Genomic DNA, 8,665 nt, shown 5'->3' with positions numbered 1-8,665 from the left:
CAAAAATCCTGCTTAATATGCTTTCGTAGTTAACCTTGCCTCAATTAGGACTTTTAAATGTTGTAACTTGGCCCGGTTCATGTTTTAAGAAACAAAGGATATAAGGCTCAAAATTTTATTTATCCCACCCCTTTCTCCTTGATGTTCTCCAGATCCTAAAAATTCGCCTAATCCAATGGATGTGCTTTGTTTGCAAGAGAATCGTTTCAGTTTCGATGTTGAGCAGAAGCCTTAGTAGAGATCCAAACTTTGATGACATATGTTGTAAAGATCCAAGCATTGATGTGAAGCTTTGACGATTTAGCAGTCACAAGATTATCCTTTGTATTTCGCCTTTATTTTTATCCCTTATTTTTGCATGAGCTAATTCTTTTGAATTTGACCCATCGGGATGCCCCAATTTTGCCTAAATCTTTTTGTTTCCTTTCATGAAATTTTCCATTTTGACTTAGCGGGCGTTTTTCTTTTCTTTTTTTTTTAACACTCCTTTGGAGGTATTGATCCTTGGATATTGAATATTGTGACTGCCATGTTGACTTTGATTTGTAAGCTTCGACTTTGATATGTCCTCGATCTTGAATGATGTATTGAGGAAGAAGATGTTGTAAATGTTATCTCCATTACTTCCTCAATCTTGGATGAATGCGAGGAAGAAGATACGCTTGAACCTTATGCTTGGATGGACTGATTCTCTTGGCAACCAAAATACATCATTGAATTAGTTGACATCTACCCTGCCCCTGGTTAAAATCGAGGTTCTTTTGAGAAGTAGAAACAAACTCCAACTCCTGGCTCGAGGGGGTAACGAGGGATTAACATCCATATATCTCCACTGTTTGGGAATGGAAACAATGCCTGTACATCCTCGGCTTGGTCTTACCTTGAAAGCATACGTTTAGTTGGACTTAGTCATTTGTATTCGTCATTCTCCCTCAAGTTTGTTAATAACCCTAAAAATAGGAGTGTGTGACTGGAAAGTCATAGTAGTGAGTGAATGAAATGAATGAATTGATTCCAAAACCTGCATGGTCATCCCATTAGAATTGCTAATCCGAAGGTACAGCTTTTATCCTGAGCGACACTTAGCGATTGTAAGGGTTGAGATAGTGAGCATGGTAAACACCTATTGATCCTAGGGATAATCTCCTTTGTAGATCCACTGACCTTGTTTCACTCCTTAGATTCTTAAACATGTATAAGTGAGGGCAACCTCGAATTTTCTTTGGACATGTCAAACCTGTCAGGAATAAACTGTTAGCATGGGTTTTCGTCGTTTCGGAACATCATGAGTTTCCTTAGACTGAACCTCTTTTTCTTTTTCTCAGGATAGTATCACACCATTTGCAACCTTCAGCGTTTGTAAATTAATGAAGGAAATCTATGACCCTTTCTCCCTTGGCGGGGAGTTAACACAGGTCGCCTTCCCTTCATAGTAGTCATGCATCTTTGTTCAGGATTTTGCCCCAGTTGGGCTAATCCTTGCCCCCAGGTTATCGTAGAGCGTCCTTGAAAGTTTGATATGTTCTAAGATGAACCCCTTTATGACTAGATACATCTTGAGTGTATCTATGAGGGAACTCTTTGTTGAACTAATCCTTGCTCGACGAAAACCTTTATTGTATTTATAATCTTGTTATGACAAGGCATGGACATGCGGTTGGCATGGCGAAAGACATCCTCTTTTCTTTTAGCAAGACCCAGATCTTTTATTCTCCTTTCTCCATAGTTTTTTCTTTGATTTTTTTTTGGAGTTTCGGGAAACCGGCTAGCATGATAAGTGTGGGTGCGGGCGAAGATGCAAATGTAAATGCATGAATGTATGAAAATGCAAATGTACGCGTAAGCGAGAGACTCCTTATATTGTAACTCCGTGTATGCAATGCAGACGTGTAACATATGATCCTAGGGATAGCCTTAGAGGCGACATTAGACCCTCTTGGAATCTTTGCAGGGTAAATGTTATGACGCGCTAAGGGGAATCCCTTGGATTCGAGAGTATGCAGAAGATAGCGGCTAGTGACCGTTCAAGACAGTCACTAAATCTCATGGCCATCGAGAGGCCAATCAACGTGTACCAATGAATTTGTCCCTCGTGGGAAGGTTCTCCATGCGGAACACAACCTATCTAAGGACGATATGGACGAAGAGAAATCCCTACAGGCTAGGGATGTGATGTGTAAACGGAGATCCCAAACTCTACAAGTTAGAGGGTGCGCGGGAATAAGCATGGAGTGACCGTCCAGGACAGTCACTAGATTTCATAGCCATCGAGAGGCCAATCGAACGCATGCTAGTGAAGTTGTCCTTCGGGGAAGGACGCGTCATTGTGGAAACACGTGGATGTAACAGAAAATCCCTGTATGCTAGGGAGTACGTAGTAGCAAGCACGGGGTGACCGTTCACGACAATCACCGAATCGCATGGCCATCCAGAGGCCAATTGACGTGCGTTAATGGAAATGTCCTTCGTGGGAAGGACGCGTAGTTGTAAGAATACAAGGATATAAGAATAAAATCCCCACAGACTAGGGGATGCATAGATGGTGATGTCTTCCGTGGGAAAGACACGGTCTTTTAGAAATTAGAGTCCCTACAGGCTAGGGACCACGTAGGGATACCTGCAAAAATCGAAACACATAGATATTCGAAGTATTGCAAACATATAGCAAGCACAAGAGTACGAAAGTCCTAAGTTCATAGGTTCGACGTAGGGGGCTCTAGGGAGCCAACCTTTTTATGGGGGGTTCTAGAAGGTCTCATGGGGTCGTTCGTAGCCTCCGAGACTTTTTGTCTCTTTGGGTTTTTAGAACAACTCATTTTATCCATGAAGTTCGAATTTTTGGGGTAGGTTCCCGGAGAGATCAGCCAAGTATCCAGTCCTGCCCTCAACAAAGTCAAGCCTCGTTTTGGACATTTCCGAATACTCAACCCACTCCGAGTGGAATTATCAATGAGATTCGTAGGAGATTCATACTCCCCTATTGGTCTCAAAGTTAACTCCCACACTTAGGATTTAACACAACATAAAAAAAAACACCAGCAAATATAATAGGAATAAATATTCACTTAAATAAATATTTAATTAAATTGCAGTAATGAAATTGAAAAGGAAAACAAATAAATAAATAAAATTTAAATATTTAAAACTAACCTTGAACTCCAGCCGCTTGCGATTTAAAAAAATACAATACGCAGCAAATATTTAAATAAACATATACTTTTTTTTTTAAATAAACAGGTATTTAATTTAATTGATGTAAAAGATGAAATTATAAATAAATAAATAAATAAAAATTTTAAATATTTATAAAAAAATAAATAAACCCTAAAATGGCAAATTAGCCAAACCCTAAAAAAGTTTGCCAAAAACCTAAACCCTGCCGAAACCTATAGGAGCATAATAATTCACCATTATAGTGTCCCCAGCAGAGTCGCCAGCTGTAGCAACCTGCCTAAAAATTCTAACTTAGAGAGTCGCCACCTATTCTGAAGGGCGAATAGGAAACCCTACGCAGTATAGAGATCAGGGTAAGTTACTATATTCAGGTCGAGGGAAGGTGTTAGGCACCCTCAACCCTTTCCTATTGGCTTTGAATCTAAGGCAAAGATTTGATGGCTAAGAGTATTAAGGTAAGGTTTATGCTAAAGAATTGAATAAGGGGAAAATTGAGATTTTAGGGTGGGGGACTCGCCTTGTTGCCAAGTGCCTACGTACCTCCTTATGGAGGATCAGAGTCTACGTAGTTCGGGGAGGGTTGTACGCCCCTTAGAGTTGAATTGAATGAATTTGAATTTGTTTTGAGGCTTTTTGAAGGGCCTCTCATAGTTTTAGAAGTTGTGATTTGAAAGGGCATTTTGAGTTGCCCAGGATAAAAATCCTGTAGTATCGTGGTTTAGTGTATTTTAGATGTTTCGGGCGTACAACCTTGATTTGGCACAATTAACCGCAATGATCAATAGGTTTGATCACCATAGTTAAAAGATTGGGGTTTTGCACCATTACCAATTCAAATCGATTGATTCGATTATCACTAATAATGAATTAACGTATTTTATTATTTTATGAATTTGTATTTTTATACTGTTACCTCTCATAACCGATTAATACGATTACAAATAATAACAAATTGATAAGGTATGCTAATCATCATAACCAATAAGATGGTTAAAACCATTTAGCAAAATAATGTTTATTTTAATTTATAGGATTTGATTAATTAAATTAATCGATTATTAACCATCGCGACCAATAAATTTAGTCGAAACGAATAATAAATTGAATCCTAATATTTTGGCCAAATGGCCAATGGGATGGAGCAAACCCTAATACTTACACCTTTATAGGGTTTTGTGGTTTTTAACTATTAAATAATTAAATCAATTAAATCGAGTAATCGAGATAATCGAATAAATAATCCTAAACCCCTAATTATAACCCTAACCTTAATTTAATTATATTATCTAATCCTAATTTAAAAATTAATTTGATTAAACATAATAAGTTAATATTTAATTCAATTAATTAACAATAAAATAGAAAATATATAATAAACCTGGTTTTAATCCTGTGCAATGCGCCTGTGAATGTTCATGGTGAGCCTCCAGTCTCATGGGTGTTGGATCCATCTCCAGAGTCATCCAAAGGCTATTGGCTGAGGGTGTATCGTGAGTTCGCGCCTGGACATCACACTGGATTAGCGAATAAAACATTTCCAAAATTATGTGTCCTTTGTATGGGTCGAACCCAGGACGTCTCAATCATCAGCCCATTAACGCTACCATCCCTGCTGCCAACCATGTGTTGTTAATGATATTGAAACATATAATAAAAATACAAATATACGCGTTAATGGTCAGCTGAACTGAAAAGTCATAGTGGGGCCCTTCTTTTCTGGACAGCCAGTCGCGCGGTGACAGCTAGTCATCTTCTTCATGGGGCTGCATAATTGATCGTGAAACACCACCCCATAACCGTAACTCGCGACCCCATTCTCCCATCTTCACACATCAATAACTCCATCAATTCTCCACGAAATCAAACAAAGTTTAAACCAAAATTGTAGATCTAAATGCCATAAACACAACCATCATTAGTTTGAAGCAAATATAAGGCTATATCAAGCATAAAAATGCCCTCAAAGTCACGGTTCCAATATGTTTCAACAATATAAACATGTAACGAAATTCCAATAAAATACTGTTATATTGACGAAGCGGCCACCCAGATCTCATAATGCACACATGGTGAGTCTAATGGTGTAATTTATTTGGCTCGGAACCGACTATAACCATGAAAACAAAAAAAAGATCTTTCTTGCCCTAACAATGGTGGTTCGAATTCCACACGTTAAACCTTGTTAATAACGCGTCAAACCTGCTCTAATGAGTCTTTGGAACGTGTTAGTGAAGTTATTTTTGAATGGGAACGTGGAAAAATCAAAAATACGAAAATCAAACATAAAAGATGAATATTGCTTACACCATGCATGATTCTTGCGAGTTGGCCATGGCTATGGATTTAGGCTTACCCTTGAGGATCTCAGGAACAAGAATAGTCGCTTGGGATTGATTGAGAATCGTTGTCACTGAACCTTGGCCTTGCTCTCCTTTCTTGAATATTTTGCTTCCCTTAAAACCCTAATCTCTTGTCCCTTTTTTTTCCTCCCCCTTTGTTCGTGAGATCTGTCCTTTTTATGTTGGTTAAATTAGGTTATTTCTATACCTAATGGACCTATTGCCCAACTCACTCAATAGCTAAAAATAACCCAAATAATAATAATATTACAAATAAATCTTAATAATAATATCACCTATTATTAATATTAATATTAATAATAAAAATTACTAATATTAAATACTAATAGCTAGTAATAATAATGAAAAAATATTAGTAATAATACTTCAATAAAAATAAGTGTTAGAACCCAGTAGTAAAAACTAAAAATCAATACCCCGAAAATGATTGGACTCTTATAATGCAATAATTGGGCCAAATGATTGAGCCCAAATTCCTGTCAATCTTAACTCCGTTCTATCTCAGGACACTTTATAAGAGAGCGGGTTTAACAATAGAAATGTCAAACCCCATGACTCTTAATTTTGACCCCTTGATGAGTTAACAGCCGTAGGTTTGATCGAGCAAATTTTGGGGTATGACACCACCTAACTTAAACACCCCATGCAATGGAAAGAAACAACTTTGTTAGAAGTTCTTCATCCCAGATAAGGAAATAATGTCTTCCCCTAAAATCCAAAATCCAAAAACCACTGACCCCCTCCCACTTTCCAATATACATCACCATAAAAGCCTTTTCTCATAGATAATAAATAACTTCTCAAACGATATACACATTGTAGAGGACCCCACCCCGACATCATGCTAGAATCTAGTTCGCTTACCATTCCAAACCACCTCAGAACAAGACAATGCAAATGAGTCCAACAAAATACTAACACCAAGCCCAAGAAGACAAATCTCTTCCCACCAGAAAGATGACCCTTTAATCGGCATCCCCTCCGAGCACCTATAAACCTAAGAACCGTACCTAGAAAAAATAGCCTCCTTCCATAGTGACGAACCACCTCTAGCAACCTCTATCTAAACTTACAAAGTAAATACAAGTTTATATGCCCCAAATCCTTTGCCACTAAACCCCCTCCTTTTGGAATCTACACACGTTCTCCCACTTCACCCAAGCGACCTTCACCCCCTTTTGATCCTCCCTAAAGAAACCTCCTTTGCACCCAAACTAATTTTTTCCAAACAAATAACAACATCGTTAAAAATGAGAAAAAGAGAAATGGAAAGGCTTTTCAGACCTAATTAAGCAAAACAACCCTCCCTCGTAGACTATCAAATCTATTCTTCGAAGAAATAAGCACATTAGTCATAACTGAACAAGAGGATACTAGGTCCCCACTTTCTTAGGATTAGCACCAACTGTGAGGCCTAAGTACTTGAACGAGAGGGAAACTACTTGGAAATGTAAAAAATCCACGTCCAAATAATAAACTCCATCTCCACATTGACACAAAAAATACAGCTCTTGACAAAGTTAACCTTAAGCTTCTAAGCAAGCTTCAAGCTTGTAAGAATAGTCTTAATAATTAGCAAATTGTCCATCGACAGGACCCCGGAATCAATGTATCATTCGTGTAATAAATATGAGACACCTCTAAATCTCTCGAAACAACTTTGAACACTAAAAAGAGGACCAAACAAAACCTCCCTTCTCATAGTGTAATTGAAACCCTTTATAACCAGCAAAAAAGGAAAGACGCCAGAGGTTCCCCTTGCTTAAGACCTCTTTAAATACTAATATCATCATTCGGAAAGCCATTAAGAAAAAGCAAGAGGCTACCCGAGAAAACATAAGCTTCAATCCATGTCTTCCACATCTCATCAAGCCAAAACCTAACCAACATATAATCCAAAAACGACCAAGCAGCAGAATCATACGCTTTCTCGAATCAACCACCTCATTCAAAGTCGTTACACTATCAATCAACTACCTTACTTTGATGAAAGCTGACTTCTCTGGGGAAAGAAGAGAGTCCATAACCTTTAATAACCTAGCTGCCAAAACTTTGGCCACTAACTTGTAAAGGGAGCCAAGAAGACAAAATGGTCTGAAGTCTCTCAACTCGACCTCGATAAGGAAATCCACTTATGGATGAGTGTAACGAAAAAAGACATCAAACTCTTAGGAAGCGTTCGTTTATAGTATCACAAAATAAGCAAGTATTTAAGAGCATCTTCTCCATAATGTTTGATGGGATTTCAAAATCCATTTGACAGTTTCTATGATTTTAAGAAAAGTTTTCGAAAGTTTGTTTATTGTGTGATCTAATGATAAAATAACGGTAAATTAATTTGGTGTTTAAACATTTAAGAAAGCTTGTCGGGTTAGATTTTATCGTCCTATATATTTTCGTTTATTATTGTGATTATTAATAAACATTTACAATAATAAATTAATATTACCACCTATCGCTATATGTTTGTTGTTTATGTCTAAATAAAAAAAGTTATATCATCATATTGAATAATACACGATCTGTCGGCCTACTAACCAATACAATAGCTTTAAGATTCAATATTATCAATGAATGATAAACCTAAATCTATGTCTAAAGTTTAATATCTAGCAGATGAAAAGCTTTGTTCTAGTAAATATTATTATTTCTCAATGTGGACTCAATATCATGTAAATATGTTCTAGTTAGCTACACTATGACCAGCATTAAGCATGAAGATGATCATCAATATTAAAGAGAAATTAGCTACTCGTACTCATAGTAGTTGTACAGTGACAATATAGAAGAAAGAATAGGAATAACATATGCGTTAATTTCTCTAAAAGTGCTTCCGCCTTCAATATTCCCTATCCCTTTATCTTCTGTTGTCTCTGAGTTTCTAGTAAAATAGTGACTTGAATAATTATCTCAAATATCCCAAATGAATGGCTTGGAAAACTATTTATAGAGTCCTGCCTAGGAATTCTTTATTAGCGAGACCTTCATCTCACCTAGCGAACCTTAATTTCTTCCCCCTAAGTCATGTCTAGATCATCCCCAAGAGGCTTTGACCGCCATACTTCTATTAGCGCACCCTTTTCTCTCCTAATGAGTAAACCCTTCCTTCACTTTGAAGTAACTTAGCCAAG

The sequence above is a fragment of the Vicia villosa genome, unplaced genomic scaffold (assembly GCF_029867415.1).
Source record: "Vicia villosa cultivar HV-30 ecotype Madison, WI unplaced genomic scaffold, Vvil1.0 ctg.002056F_1_1, whole genome shotgun sequence".
NCBI lineage: Eukaryota > Viridiplantae > Streptophyta > Magnoliopsida > Fabales > Fabaceae > Vicia > Vicia villosa.
This window is presented reverse-complemented; position numbering follows the sequence as displayed.